This window comes from Lycorma delicatula, chromosome 2 (assembly GCF_047948215.1).
Source record: "Lycorma delicatula isolate Av1 chromosome 2, ASM4794821v1, whole genome shotgun sequence".
Lineage (NCBI taxonomy): Eukaryota > Metazoa > Arthropoda > Insecta > Hemiptera > Fulgoridae > Lycorma > Lycorma delicatula.
In genome coordinates this window covers 23489654-23504629 of record NC_134456.1, presented here as the reverse complement: position 1 = coordinate 23504629, position 14976 = coordinate 23489654, and positions in this window count along the sequence as shown.

Sequence of the window (14976 nt, the reverse complement as noted above, 5' to 3'; positions counted from 1 at the left end):
AAAATTTTTTTTTTTACTGTGTTCTTGGACAACCTTAATTTATTTTAAACGTTAATTTATACTCAAATGGATTCTAATATAAACCTAAAATATATATATATAAGAATGAAACAAAACATTCCTTGGAAATGTTTTTTATTTCTCGAAATTACCGGTAATTCTTCAATTAGTAGATAAGATAAAGAAAGAATTCTTTCTCAACATTTTACTTATTAACCAATTTTTAAAGCTCTAAAACGTTCAAAATTATTATTAAGAAAAATGGTTTCGTTTTCGATTTGCCAGTATTCTAAAAAAGAACAAATTTATCGTAATTTTTTACTTAGAAAATTAAAAATAGCTTTTTCATTCAATTTTTTAATCAAATCAGCTTATACCATTAGGAAATTTTATTAATAACCCCATAAACTAAAATAAAAATAAACAGAATTTGTAAGTTTCATAACAAGTCGAAGATTCTGAGGTTGAAATCCTAGTAAAAGTTAGTTGCTTTTATACGGATTTGAATACTAGACAGTGGATACCGGTGTACTTTGGTGGTTAGGGTTCAATTAACCACACGTCTCAGGAACGGTTGGCCTGACTCTATACACTTTCTCCTTTCAAAAATGCTAAACATTCCTTAACACAAATACTAATTTAAATAGCTAACTTTTCTGATAACATATAAAATTTAGTATTTAAATTAAGTTCGTATTTTATCATTCGTTTGAATACTTCATTGCTACAGAACATTATATTTTTTTCTATAACGCAAAAGTGAAAGTTCTGAGATAGTGAAGTTATCACTAAGACCATACAATGAAAATCTATACAATTTTATTATATTTAAATTAAATAAATATTTTTCTTATCAACCACTTTTACTGATGAGCGAAATCTCTTTCGTCTATTATTCACATTTATACACATACACGAGCGCGCGCGCACACACACAAATATTCATACATGTATATATATATATATATATATATATATATATATATATACATGTGTGTGTGTGTGCGCGCGTGTGTGTGCAAAGACAAGTTGTTTTTTCCTTTTCTCCAAGTAAACGTGATGTAGAATAAAAACAACTAGCAAATGTTTACGATAATAGATCAGAAACAGGTGTTTCAACTACTACTATTTGTAGTATCTAAATTATTGTTTAAGCAGTTAGTAGTATGTTACTTAACAGCCTAAATTAAAATAATTTTGTTATCAGAATGGTACATAAGAAACAATTGTCAAATTATCTTTAAGCTACTTTTAACTACATTTTTATTTTCAAAAAATATTATTACATAAAATTCATACTTAAGCTTTATACATTTCCAACAAAGGTAAGCTAAAGCGCCTATTTCTTTGCTAATCTAAGTAAAGCTTCTTTTATGTAAGAATTTATTTAACCTTCCAATTTCAAATTACAAAAAAAAAATTAGGCTGATGAAGAAGTAAGATTCAACTGTTTACTAAAGCGTATTTCATAATTACTACATCTATGGAAAATTGTATTACAATCTACTAGGTTACAAAATGTAAACTCTAGGTTAGAAAACCAGCGCACTAACTTAAATTTTCCTAATCCCCCCCCCCCCCTAAGTGTGCGTGTATATATATATATATATATATATATACCTTTACAGTGCGTACGATGAAAATAAAAGGTTACTTGCACGAGGCAGACAGTCGCTGTGCAAGGCATTATATTACTCTTTTCTCGTAACATTAGGCTCATTCAGAAACCGAGTATTCTGCAATACAGCGTGTTTAACTATTTTTATAAATAGCAAAAATTCTTTTTTCATAATTAATATTTATTATCATTTTGTTTAATTTCAGACAAAAATTTCTTTAAAAATATTTAGCGTACTTATAAATATTTCTTACTATATACAATACAAAATCGAATAGTTTATGAATGCATCAATAGATTATTTTTACACTCTCATCAAGCGAGTCATAAAATGAATATGACACTTTATACGAATTATGGTTATCAAAATATTTCATTTGAGTTATATTTATGTGCACTTGTAATGGGTTATAGTATTTGATGTTTATAGTAATAAACATCATCATTAAATAATAGGCCTGTACCCTACAAATTATAATAATTTATTAATAGCTTATACGTATTCATAGAATAGCTAAGTAATTTTTTTCGTATGTTGTTCAGCACCACAAAAAAACTATAAACAACATTCAAAACTAGTTAGTGGGTTAAACAGTTTTGATAAAGGCGTTGTAATATGAGCAGTTAACGAATTTCACACAAAACATAATGAAGTGTATTAAACAAATTACGCAAAGAACTTCAATTTAAAGGTTCTGGGACTGCACTGGCAGACATCCTGAAAAAGTTAGGGTTTAAGAGGAATAAAACTGATAAAGTAGAAAACTTTTGGTTGAGAAAGATTGCATCCGGTGGAAGAGAATAGAATATTTAAGAAAAATGACAGATTGTAAAAAAGAAATTTTTCGATTGTTTACTTGGACGAATCGTATATTTCAACGTCCCATTCGATTACAAAATCGTGTTCGGATGACAGGGGTGCAAGAATAAAAGTGGCGATTAATCATAATCCACGCTGGAGGAGAGATGGGATTCACTCTGAACGCGATGTTAGCTTGGAAAATGAGTTCAAAAAGCCGGCAACCGACGAAAGCGACGAAAAAACCGACGAAAGCGTCAATAATAACAATTTAATGAAGTGGGCATCTGAAAAATGCTATATGTAATCTAGATTACGGTCAACAACTACAGTAATCTCCCCCTCCCCCGTTGATTGGTTGTTATCGATAATGCTCCATACCACCGTTCACTTCTACAGAAGCCTACGAATTTAAATAATAGGAAAAATGGCACAATTAGTTAGAAAAGAAAAAATTCCGTTTCATAAAGCAAAGTTAAAACCGCAATTGTATGACATAATTAAACAAATAGAAATTAAAAAATAAAGTACCATTTTGATGAACTGTTAAAAAAAACAACACTGAGATCAGGTTCTGCGTTTTCCATATTACCAATCCGTTTTAAATCTGATCGAGGTGGTACGGTCGGCTCTGAAAAGATATGTTGGTAGTAATAACAATTTATGTTCAGCTCTATAAGTGACTAAAATAATTAGTCACCATAGGATCAGGATATACAATGAAGTCTCAAGAAAGAAGTTTTTCTAGCGCTTCATGTTTCTCCGGTTATTTGTCGCAGCTAAATGAAAGACAGAGACAAATTTTTTAAAACAACTTAATATATTCCTATGTGGCAAACAATGGATTTTGTAAAGTTTACATCCCTCAATAGGGAAAAGTCGATAGTTTTAGAATGTATATTGTAACCAGAAAAGTATTGTAACGACATAAACCTTTTTTATTTTTACAACTAATATATCTTTTTTTTTAAATTAAATTAATTTAATGGCATCACAGATTGTACTTTATGCACAAAATCAATCCCTATTGGACGATGAAACAGCTAAAGTTAGTAAATTAGTAATAGAACCGAACAGTGTAAACGTAAATTTTACTGAGCCTAACATATTTATTAAAGAGAGAAGTAAAAGTTCTTATCAATGAAAAGAAAATCTCTATCAATGGAAACAATTCATTCGTTAATGGACAATTCAGTATTATAAAAATGGCTGAAAACTTTTACATCATAATAAATGTTTCAGATTGATTTCTTTTTTTTTTTTAGTCGGTAGTGCGCAAAAACACATACGCATTTAATAACATCTTGCAGAACCCGTTAGCAAGCCTGACACTGCCCAGGCGCCCGTAAATGAGGTTCCTCCACATCTTAAAAAAAAAGTTTTGAATCGCTTGTACTATTTTATTTCATTCATTGCTGGAAAATTTAGTATTAATATTAAATGTCTGAAAACGTTTACATCATAATAAATGTTTCACGTTGACTTAGATAATATTATTTTACTATTCTTGTTATATTTCGATTTTATGTTAAAATCATAAATTACACGACAAGAAATATTATTTTTCATAATTTTTCCACTAAACGGTTAATAAAATTATGTGAATAGTGACATCATAATCTCCTTGCATTGTGCACGAGCTTCGGAAATTCAATGTTATTTAAATAAATAATAAAGAAAAATAAGATAATTAAAGAAAAATTATATAATTTTAGGATAATTTTATTATAAATTTCGTTAAAGAAAACTTTTTTCTCAGGGACAATATGATTTGAACTTGAAAAAACACAACTAAACTCTTTTATATATAACATTACTACGCAAAATATTACAATAACACTTACTGCCGTAAATGAACATAAAAGTACAAAGAAATAAATAACAAGTTTTATTTCAAGGACAAATGAAGACGAGCTAGTTCTATATATTCTGTAGCAAGCCTTATTTAGAACAGGAATAATAAACACTTCACCTCATTCTGCACAATAATAATAATAATAATAATAACATTTAATGATAAATGTATAAATATATATATATTTTTAAGTTTAACTATACCTTAATAATGATGAACATTATTAACTCTTTAAAAATCACTAGTAAAAATGAAGCATGGAAATTTAAAATATACAAATTTCCATTATTTTATGTTTTTTTTTATGAAAGAAAAATGTTCAAATATAACTTTAAACAATTTTTTCTTCTGTAAGTAATATTTGAAATACTAATTCAAAGTACTGATCAAAGTTATCATTTTTAATTTTAATATCCAATTATACTTTAGCAATAGTCATCCAGTAAAAGTCGAATTTGCATAGATACGACATTATTTTAATATACAACCATTAGCTATCAAACAAGATTCAATAAATATTTGGAAAAAAACAATTCTTCAAAATAATAACCTTAAGAAAATGTTTAACAGTTCACCAAAGTGTTTACTGGTTGGTTGTAGATCAAGAATAAGGAAACAATTCTGAATACGTTACTTATTAAACGACATTTAGAGAATATTTTACAAATTAAATATTATTGTTAATGCCCATTCTTCTAATGGGAGAAAAGTAAAAGTTTTTATAAGAAAAATCAGCAGGAACAAATATCACGTTCGTTTGATCAGATCAATTTATTTAAATAAATATCTGAAATTTTTATATACGTTTCATACGCTTCTTTCTAGTAAATATGAAATTAAAATATTTTAACACAAGGAAATGAAAAGGAAAAAAGCCAATAGTCATATTAAAAAAAAAGAAGTAAATAAAAATAGATTTTACGCTAAGAAAAATGGGGACAAGGTCTTCGATGCTAGGTAACAGACCCATTATTACTCACAGGAAAGGTTGGATTAAATAATGGATAAATATAATATTCCAGTTAATAATAAATAAGAGTTTATCGTTGAAATGTAAAAATCATTTGGGGACTAGAGTGAAAATATTAATAGTATTACAAATATTATATTTCGTGTGAATTCAACATATTAAGTGAAAAAAATATAAATTCCATATTTACTTAGAAAACATGTTGTAGAAATTAAAAAAAAACTCTAACGCTCCCCACTATTTTAACATTTCCGTTGCCCTCACTATTTCGCAATCAGAAACGCAATGATTTTCAAAGTACAATGCACTACATACGATCGATGGTAGACCCTATACACAAGCACCAACTTTAAATTCAACCACCGCTATGACTCATTGCGTTAAGCGGGTATGCAATTTCCATCCCCCAAGAAGGGATTGAAATTTTATTTCTTGTCTAAAGTAATTGACCGATACCATATTCTGAAAGTTTCAGTGTTCTATCTGGAACGGTTTTAAAATTGTTGAGGGGTTTCCGTACTTTTGACTCACTCTTTTATAAGGAAATATAATTTCCTTATATATAAATAAGGAAATTACATTTTAAGTGAACGGTATTTTCGTATTACCCATACCTCAAATCGTAATGAGATTTCAATTTCATCCCTCCCCCAATCCCTACGAGCGGCCGAAAGTACTTTTCTTCGAAAAGTCGGTAAAAAAAAATTTATTGAGAAGGGCTAAATTGGTGAATCAGTCTTGCCTTCAATATAAAAATAATTTTAACACATACGTAGGCTTAAAACAACTAAATTTATTTAAGGATGGCTACAAAAATCTCCAGAAAATATTTTAAAAATTTTGATGTGGAACTCACATGACTTCCTTGTACGCCTAATAAATTACATATACATATTTTTTACTTCAGTTAAACTTATTTTATTTGAAAGTAAGATATCCTCCAATTCTTTAATAAAGCGGACAGTTACACAAATGCTGAAAATAGAGAACGTGCACACAAATTAAGATCAGAAGAATTATATAACCAATAATAATATAACCAAAGAGAGATAAAATGATTGAGAACTAAAAACAAATAACCAAATTGATGATCAACTCCGACTTAGGGCAATATTGTCCGACAATATCAGAGGAGTAATGAACTAAAAGATAAGAATTTTTTGCTGTTTATTAAAGATCGGTCATGTATGTCTCAGCGTATATATTGTTCTTGTGAGGGTCTATTTTTCAGTCAGTCTATAGTTAACTTTAGTGTAGATGAAATTAAACAGCTATTAAACTTTGAGCTTTTCTGGACACTTTTGGTTCATTCGATTACAATCAAAAGTGCAGATGCACAACTAAACATTACAACAGTCCTAAATCCAAAATTTCAACATCCTACGGCTAATCATTTTTGAGTTATGCGAGATACGTACATACGTACGAGTAGACGTCCCACCTAAACTAGTCAAAATGGATTCAGGGATGGTCAAAATAGATATTTCCTTTGAAATCTGAAAACCTAAATTTTTCGCGATTACAATACTTCCTTTACTTCGAACAAGAAAGTAAGAATGCTGTTATCTACTTATTCTTACCAAATAAAAAATAACTTCACCATCAATTTTATCAAAATTTGCAGTAAAAATTAGAAAATAATATATTCCAACTTATTTAAATTTTCATTTTAAAAAAATTGTCAAATTAAAAACAACAACCAATATATTTAATTTTGCACCACCTTCGAAAGTTAAAACTTAAAAGAAATTTTAAAAAAATATTAGTTTTTAAAGATTATCACGGTTTTTAAGATCAGTTTTTATCTCTTCTAATTCTTCTTAAGTTTATTCCATTTTACAATTAAATTTTTATTTAAATTATAAACAGGCCGACAAAAAATGTTCCCGCATGTACAAAGCCGTTCTCAAGAAATGCAAGGGCAAGAAAGATGCGCCTATTCTTAATGAAAATAATAAAAGATGATGATACAAAAAATAAACTGATACCTAGCATAAGTTAAGACTGTTAGGAATGCAGAAATATGTTTAGATTTAACTTTTATTTTCTGATTATTTTTTTTTTTTTAATTTTGCGTTAAAATAATGTGAATATTAGAATGACATCAGGGTACTCATCAAAGGATAATAAAAATCCATAGCTTATACTCAGGAACGGTCAACAAAAAAATCCTGTTATCGTGAATGAAAACAAAATTTTCATTTTATATCACTTTCCAAAGAAAAGAGAATAGAAAACTGAAATCGATGGTTTGGTTAACAGTGAAACTTGAACATATAAAAATAATCATACAGATTCAGAAACTTTTCTTTTTTTTTGAAATCAAATAGAATTTAATTTTTTTTAAATTGATGTCCAATTAAAAATATACACCTGATAACAGTAACCTACAAAACCTTAATTTTATGCCGAAATCTAAAGATTGAAATTTAAAAAATTAAGATAATTTTTTTCGTTTAGTGTTTTTTCTAAGGCAACATTTTTTTCTGTGTGTAATTTATTGTATTTCGTTCAGTTTTATTTTTGTTTAAAGTGTGGAGAGCCATAAAAAAATATAACAACCTTTTTTTACGAAACCGTTTACAAGAAAACACCTAGTCGAGCTGTGTTTTAATAAAATAAGGAAAGGAGTAGAGAAAAATGACATTAAGTATTTTTACTATTGTGCGTGGGACTGTATGGAATGTGGAAATTCTTTTTCTTCCATAAGGTTTCCAAGTATTTTTTTAAAATTTTATAGGAAAACATGTCGAATATAAAAATCAGATAGTATGATTAAAATCAGTCATTACTCTATAATAATTTAATCCTAAGCAATAATAACACAAAATATACAATTAATATTTACTAATTGATAACAAAACAACCAAAAATTATTTCAATCATTATAGAGCCAACCGTTTGCTTGCGTTATATAATTAGTACAATCTACAACTTATGTATGCACTATTTTATTTTACATAAGGCTAAATGAAAAATAATACCTTAATGTTATTTATTCTTTTAAAACATCGATCTGACGATGTTTTTAGAACGATGACTAAACCGATCATAATTCTATAAAACATTTCGTGTAAGTGAAATAAATATTTTTGACAATTTATAACTCATGAAAACAGGATTACTTCGTATGTTTTAGTATTATTATCGTATCTGTAATAATGAAATATGAATTTAACAATTTTTCCTATATTTAATAAGTTTTGGCTGCATTCAACTGAATTTCATTGTTTTATGTTTCAGAAAATGGTAAAAAACTATAAGCGAAAGACTGACAGTGGGAGTATATCTTCTAATATTCTAAAACAAGTATCAAGAAATTTGTTCGAGAAGGACTTTCTCTAAGACAGGCCGCCGAGTCTTATAACGTAAACTTTATTATATTTGAAAAGGAATACAAGATTTAGAAATCAAAATGGGCTTGGTTAGACCCCGAACATTTTACCGATGATAAAAAAAGAATTGTGCAGAATATATAATACGTTCAGCTAAGATATTTTTTGGATTGTCGACAACAGATGATAAGAGTGGCATATGAATACGGGAAAGAAATCAAAATTCCAGTGCCATCTAACTGGAATGAAGCAATAAAACCACTAAATATTGAGTTTTAGGATTTCTTAAATGAAATAATTATCTTTCGGTCAGAAAACTCGAAGCGTTAGCCGTATGATTAATTTTTATAAGCAAAATTAGTCAAATTTACAACTACGGCTTTCAGTACTATCAAGGGTGGAATATAGAAAAAACTGCTCTCACCACAATACAGCGTACTTCTAAAATTGGATTCGCAACTCACCTGAACGCAGGAATCTAGTTGCAGTATTATCTGCTTACAAACGTTATATAGTCGTTTAATAAAGATATTGACAGAAGAAAATTTCTTGCAATCCGAAATAATAGGTAGATCAACATATCCGAAAATTCAAAGGCTAATCTCGAAAATTACGTAGAAATTTCACTGCATTTTTAACGGAAAAAAAGAGATCGTAACAAAGTTATTAGGAACCAACGTCTTCAAAAACTCTTACACAAGCTGAAGCAGATGAAGTCAGATGAATAGAGCAAAATACAAGAGTCCTAGAGTCCTAAGAGAACTGTCCTTACTCAAAGGGTGAAGAACGTAAAGGTAAAAGTAATCGAAGAAAAATGAAATGTTAAATTCTTACAAGTATTCCGATGAAGAATATATTGGAAGAACAATCCAAAAGAAAACCTGATAAATTATTCAGCACAGATCATAAGAAGATGAAAAAGGAAACTGTAGAAGAGAAATTTCAGCAAAGAAATCTAAGAATTCGATTTTTGTGTTGATGAAGATGAAGACTATTCATCGCGTTTCAAGAAGATGAAGGAAGACTGTTTGTCTCAAGTGTCGAAAACAGTGAATAAAACCTGAATATGGTGAAGAATGGATTCAGTATCACAATTGCAATTGTAGGGCTCGTGTGTTTTATGCCAACAATATTTGTTTTAACTATATTTCAGATGTTAGCGATAATCAAATAATTAATACTCGTAATTTTTAATTTCAAACATCTACATAATTAAATACATAGACATTTGTGTGTTTTTAAAAAAATATTATTTTAATCTTAAATTTTTTTTAATTATTTATTTTTTCTGAAAATGTAAATTGTTGGAAAAGTTGTTTCTAATTTTTATCAAAACGTTTTTATTTGAATTGTATAGCCTACTTTAAAGATTAGTATAACAAAAATAGCCATTATAATTAATATTAGACTGGTTTGGAAAATAAAATTAAATATTTTTGTTCTAGAAACAGTGCAGGTTTACTTTTTATAAATTACCCGGATGAAAAAAAAAACATGCCACCACTTCGCTCAATACTTAAAAATTCATAAAAAAAACTACCATGGGGGTTGTGTGAAGAACTTTCTTCTCTTTTTCTGCTCCACTACATTGTGGATCATGATTTTTTTAAATATATTCAATGAAAAGTATTACAAGATTTAAAAACGCTTAAATTAGATTATATGTATTTATGAATATAAGCATAAATTAAAAGCCTTATCAGATAACATTTAATTTTATTGTTAACAAACGTTTGCGTTTATTATATCCTAAAAAAGACAAAGCAGATTAAAAATTAGTAATTTACAATAATATGTACTTTGTAATACATTGTTATAACAAAGTGCGAATCAGTAATCAATAAGAGTTTTTCCGTATATGAAAGGGTTAAATTATAAACAGACGAGGTCAAGATATTCGTTCCTTAGTAGCAAATATGGCATAAAGATAATTTCTACTCCGGTTATTTCACTTTCATTCGCTTATCATAAAATGTAAGCTCAAAACAGGGACAGTTTTATATTTGATAATTATACAAATTAAAAATACTTTTATTAACAGAATTATTAAAACATATTTTATTTCTTACGAAATCATTTCGCTAAAATACAAATATGATATTTTAAAAGCAAAAAGAAAATAGATGTAGAATACATTTTTTTATTTGAACGAAACAGACCAGATTCATTAAAAAAAAAAAAATTCTGATAATGTTTTGTGTGAGATATATGCATGCAACTTGAGGAAAAGCTTATTTTTTTACTTTAGTTCTTACGATTAAAAGTGTATGATAATAATTTGTATCATACTGATTTAATTAAATTTTTAAGTTGTTAGATATTATACATGGTGGGGACAATCTTTTTCATTCCCTCATTTTTACGCAACTAACGGATTATCAGCTAACGGATTACGCAATTAACGGATTATCTCTTCAGATGCTTCACGCATCTAAATAGATAGGAAACAGATCACCCCTAATACTAACACAAACAATCTGACCACCCCCCATTAGTGCCACTTTTTTTTTTCTCCTGTTTTTAGCTTTCGACAATCACCGTCAGATATTACTGCAGAGGATGAATAAGGATGATATTTATGAGTGTAAGTGAACTGTCTTGTACAGTCTCAAGTCGACCATTTCTGAGATGTGCGGTTAATTGAAACCCAACCAACTAAGAACACCGGTATTCATGATCTAGTATTCAAATCCGTGTGAAAGTAACTGCCATTACTAGGATTTGAATATTGGAATTCTCGACTTTGAAATCAGCTGATTTATGAAGACGCGTTCACCACTAGACAACCCGATGAGTTCCATTAGTGCCACCTAGCCTACGGTAACACTGATGGAAGGAATGTTTAATAGTCTTCTGGATCTTATTAACAGAGATGTTTCTAACAATTTACCCAGCACCATAAATCAGTGTGTTTATGACAATGATTTTTAATTACTTAATGAATTACACCGAACTTTACAGGACTGTTCCTTGAATTTCCAATTTTATGAGTAAAGAAAATGAGATACTGAAATGAACTTTCCAACAATTAAGAAAAGAGTAACAGTGGATTTTATCCTCTTCAGCCCACAAATACATGAATATTATTAACATTTTTAACGTTTGCTAACTAAAGTTACAACAGTCAGAATTATATTTTTATGGAGAAAAAGAATTAAAGAGTGAGTGAGTTTGTGTGAGCTGAGTGAGTTTGTGTGAGCACGTGCGTATAAATAAAAGTAAATTAAAAAAGTTATTACTATTTTGTTTTGAGAACTAATGTATGATAATTTGTTTAATTTTGATGTTAACGAACTTTTAATTTGTTGGATATAGTAATAAATAAATAAGTACGTTAGGTGTTAATTCCACAAACAAAAACGTTTTCACGACCTATATGAGCATAGTCTTCTACAAAAAAAAATAAAGACAAAAACTATAACAAGAATAAGATTAAATGAACATATATATAGCTTCCTTAATTTATTTTATGAGCCAAAAATATGCTGCACATCAGCCCACCGAAATGCAAGTCATCCTCAGCCCTACAAGTAACACCTTTTTCTCTTTACCACAAGGACTGTTGTAAAGATTCAGTCTCTCTCTCTTTCCCCTCATTCTCAGGTCAGATGTACTGAATCGTCCGATGGCCGTTACACACCTGGTATTTTTTCTGATGTGAAAAGTATGCAGGTAGTTGTACATTTTCCCCAATCGGCATATTACACAGTTTCTTTCTAGACATGGTGCTTTTCGAGATAGGCTGGCCGGATTTGGTTTGATTAATTTAGGCTTGTGCCCGGAGTACAGGGCCATGTGCGCCACACCTTTCCCAGGTACGAAGTTGAAGGTACCAAAGTAGACAGAGCTTGCGAGGATCAATTCTGGTTTTGATCTGCAATTAAATTGGAAAACCGAAAGGAAATGGAACATAGTTGCTGGCTTCCTTACATTCTTAGCCCTGCGGAGGATGGCTTAGGGGATCTGATGCTGTAATAAATGCGAATGTGATAGAATAGCGACCCGGGTGGCTTGGAACCCGCCTAAGTACTTACTTCGCCAAGACAGGCGTTTTAACATCGAATACCGGTTAGCTGAGATATTCGCTATTAGATGAGAATGGATATGTGGAGAACTCTATGATGGAGCTGCGATGTGGGAAGGTGTAGACATTCACCTCGCTCCCGAAAGCGGATCAGAGCTTAACTTATCTCTCAGGACGAGAGTTTATCATCTCGAGCGACAGGTAGGGTATGTTTTTATTGGAGGCTGATTAAATTTGTGAAATAGTTTCTTGATTTTTAAGTAAATATCAAGAGGAATTTGAGTAAATTCCTCTAGGTTCCAACTATAATAACTAAAAAATTAAAATAATGTATTTTTTCTACGGCTGTATTATAACGTTTGAATACGCGGCTGAAATCTGTTATAATGAGGGTCATTATGAAACAGATTTTCATTATGAAACGGGTATTCAACCGATCAAAAACCTCTTTTCAACCACTGATCGTTTAGAAGCGGGTATTTTTAATGTATCAGTTGGCTTTTACTTTGATTTTAATCCGTTTTGTACTTAGCAAGCAGAGGTTAATTTGAAAGTACACCAATAGATAACTAAGTTTATACTCCTTATCCTTTTGTTAATTATGTCGGATTCAGAGGAAGAGATATTTTTAACACCGATCGATATTAAAGAAAAGGCAGAACTTATTTCTAATAATCTTCTTTCTTTTTTCTTTTTCCTGTTTAGCCTCCGGTAACTACCGTTTAGATAATTATTCAGAGGATGAATGAGGATGATATGTATGAGTGTAAATGAAGTGTAGTCTTGTACATTCTCAGTTCGACCATTCCTGAGATGTGTGATTAATTGAAACCCAACCACCAAAGAAAACCGGTATCCACGAACCAGTATTCAAATCCATGTAAAAATAACTGGCTTTACTAGAACTTGAACGCTGTAACTCTCAACTTCCAATTCAGCTGATTTGGGAAGACGCATTAACCACTAGACCAACCCGGTGGGTTATTTCTAATAATCTACTGTCACAGAAATGTACTGTTAATGAATTTTTTAAAAATTAAAAAAAAATTCCGTGAACAATGTTTTCTATCATTGATTTAAATCAATAATCCCAATATTATTTCAGCCATAGAAAAAATACGGAATGAAACTCTCTATAATAGCCATTAATGCACTTTTGCGAAGTTTATGACACTCGCCAAGGCTTCGGTCGTAACTTTGCACTCTTCATGAATGGCTGTCATTATAGGCTCATTGCATAATGTATTATTTCGATAGAATCGATAAATTCATCTCCACTCAAGATTAGCATCAACCATATTTATGATTAAGATTATCAATATTACTTATGATTGTCCCACTGAACCGACAATATATCGAGTAGTGCATTGTTTCGTAAGAGTAAATGATACGTTTATTTTTTATTTTTGAATATCAGTCAAATCTTTTCTTATAGCGCATGTAAAACATCCTAGATACAATCAAGGAACAGAGACACCAATTCATATTAGCTTTCTCTGAGAGTATCGATGTTTACTGTACGGCCGGGCGTCTCTATGGTAAACAAATTGAAAGTATGGTTTGTCGGCAGAATATCACCTTTACTTCGATGGGTTTGAAATACTGATAAACAAAAGTAAAAAATTAGCTCGGTAAAGAAGGAAATGGGAAAATACTTCTCTCTTCAATTTTTTTTTTTTTTATAAACCTGACAGATAATACGATACTTTTTGAGAATGTTTATGCTGTTTTCCGAGGGTAAATTAAACTAAATATCAGGTCATAGGTAAATCAGTACGGTAAATCATATGTTTATGATTAAAGATTGGCGGTAGTATACAGAAATATTACAGATATAATATTATTCGGAGACAAATATCCGCAAGGTTGCTCGGGTTGAAGCAACCCTAACTAAAATTAATACACCAAACATCAGAGACTCAGTAAGAATGTGAAGTTAATTGTCATCCTTTTATGGATTCTATTTCGCCGTAAAACAGATGCTTTCCTTACACTTCGACAACGCAGCTCAGAATCAAAACATCAGAACTTGTAGGGGGCAGAAATTTATATTTTTTGTCTTAATTTTAACAAATTAAATTTAAGTCTATAATAGTGGAAATATTTTTTAATTAGATGGTTCTTTTTTTCTTAAATTGTAAACGGTAAAGAACGGAAAGAATTGGGAGAGTGGTTGTTAGAAATGAGTATTTAACACATTTAACCTTGCTCTTCAAACTTGTACGTAGATTATTTCAAGACTATATTTTAAACGCGCGCGTTCAGACTTCGGACGCAAATAAAGACTATAGAATACGTCGTAAGTTCTAATCTACGAAACGTTTTCATGAACGCTCCTGCAAAAGAATATTACTACAAAACAAAATTCTTAATCA